The sequence below is a fragment of the Pan troglodytes genome, chromosome 14 (assembly GCF_028858775.2).
Source record: "Pan troglodytes isolate AG18354 chromosome 14, NHGRI_mPanTro3-v2.0_pri, whole genome shotgun sequence".
NCBI classification, from domain to species: domain Eukaryota; kingdom Metazoa; phylum Chordata; class Mammalia; order Primates; family Hominidae; genus Pan; species Pan troglodytes.
The window spans coordinates 26,995,127-26,997,106 of NC_072412.2; the positions used below are offsets into that span (position 1 = coordinate 26,995,127).

The window sequence follows — 1,980 nt, forward strand, 5'->3', positions numbered from 1 at the left end:
GGATGCTGTCATGGTGGCATGGCGATTATTATAGGCATCTCGGTCTTCTCACTATATTGAGATCATCTCAATTACTACTCAAAGATTAGTGCAAGCTGCCATGACTCATATGCATCCGGTGTTTACTCTTACTTCATGGCCCTAGTAGTGCTGTATTGATGCCAAAGCGTGAGAGACTGTCACTTGATTACGATTTCCAAAGGCTACTGTAATGAATCTGGCCCAATTCCTGACTTGGCTTGGACAAGCCTCCTCCCTCCTCCACCCACTATCCCATTCCTAGGTTCCATTTTCACTTTAGTTCTTCTACCAGAGTTAGATGCATGTTTTCCTTAATCTTTACATTTAAAAATAAAATTAAAATGCAAAGTCGTCACATGAAAACACACTTCTCAATTTTCTTTTTTTAAATATCCCAAACATCAAAACAGTACTACTCAATAAACGCCCTCATCAAGTGCTATGAATACACCAGTTGGCATCAGATGCGTCTCCCTAGACAGCAACGTTTCTGTGTCCACGGATCAATAGTCCACTTATGACAGAGCTTCCGATTCAGGCAGGCCCTCGCAGGCTAATTTCACCTCCATGATTTTATATGCAAGTTAGAGCTACTCCCTGAAACTGCTCTTCCCTGAGTTCTGCCTGTCAGGCATGGAGATGGAGAAGCTATCCATAACACTTCTCTCCTCCTTAGCCCCACAGGCAACATGCCAGCCTGTCCTCCACCCTGCCTTCAAAGCATGCTCTGCGGCTGGCGACTTCCTGCCACTTGGACTGCTACCACCAGGAACCAATTTCCCATCTATCTTCAGCCCCAAGGCTCCTACCCTCACCCTGCCTCCCTCCTGTCACACCAGCCAGAAGGATCCTTGCAAACCCCACCTCAGATCATGTCAATTACTAAAAATAAATTCAGGGACTCTCCACTGCACTCTGTAATTGGACTCAAAATTATTAGCTTGGCCCTCCAGGGTTCACCTAATCCGCCCTCTGCCTAATTCTCCAAACTTCTTTGCGGTTTCTGCTCTCCCCATTCCTGATGATCCAGCCACATGCCTCTCCTGGAATTTATGCCACCTTCCCATCTCAGAGTCATGGTTCAGCGTTTTTCACTGGTTTATTCTCATTTATCCTGCAGGCTCAGCTTTAATGTTCCTCCTGTGAGCTCACAACCTATATTATTCTTTCTCATTGCAACATGTTCTTTGCATTTACATGCAACCATTTGTGTATCTATTGTGTATGATCCCTCGGGGGCTGATACATTTTGGGACAGGAAGGAAAGCATCCTTTTGTATGGGATGTATCCCCAGTACCAAGCCCCAGGGTCAGCTGGAGTAGTTGTTGAGTTGACATGGATGGAATTGGTGAAGAAATGAATGGGCTGTATAAGGTTGACAGTATTCACTCATAAAGGTTAATGACTTGCCTCCTGCCACACCCTCAGCAAGCGGACATGCAGTTCCTAGGTGAACTGCACCATCTGGAAGACTCCCTAGGAGAAGAAATGGGGAGAGGGGCTGCAGGAGGCAGGTGAGAAAATTCTAGAACAGTTGGTTCTCCAAGACAGAGTCCCCTTAGAGTGGGGCTGTAAAGATATGTGAGAAGCATAGTCAATGTTCACACTTGTGCTCGCTTTGGCAGCACATATACTAAAATTGAAACAATACAGAGAAGATTAGCATGGCCCCTGTGCAAGGATGACATGCAAATTCGTGAAGCATTCCATATTTTTTAGTGGAAGCAATTTTGGAGGTAGTGGAAGCTACAATGATTTTGGCAATTACAATAATCAGTCTTCAAATTTTGGACCCATGAAGGGAGGAAATTTTGGAGGCAGAAGCTCTGGCCCCTGTGGTGGTGGAGGCCAATACTTTGCCAAACCACGAAACCAAGGTGGCTATGGTGGATCCAGTAGCAGCAGCAGCTATGACTTTGGCAGAAGATTTTAACTAGTAAACAAAGCTTAGCAGGAAG

The 1,980-nt window shown here is 45.4% G+C and overlaps 1 non-coding gene across 1 annotated transcript; it reads left to right on the top strand.

Annotated features, from left to right (window-relative positions):
- Nucleotides 1–1,631: 1,631 nt before the first annotated feature.
- LOC112205315 (U6 spliceosomal RNA) lies at nucleotides 1,632–1,738 on the top strand. The gene has a single exon (XR_002939210.2). It is a non-coding gene; the product is annotated as a U6 spliceosomal RNA (small nuclear RNA).
- The last annotated feature ends 242 nt before the right edge of the window (nucleotides 1,739–1,980 follow it).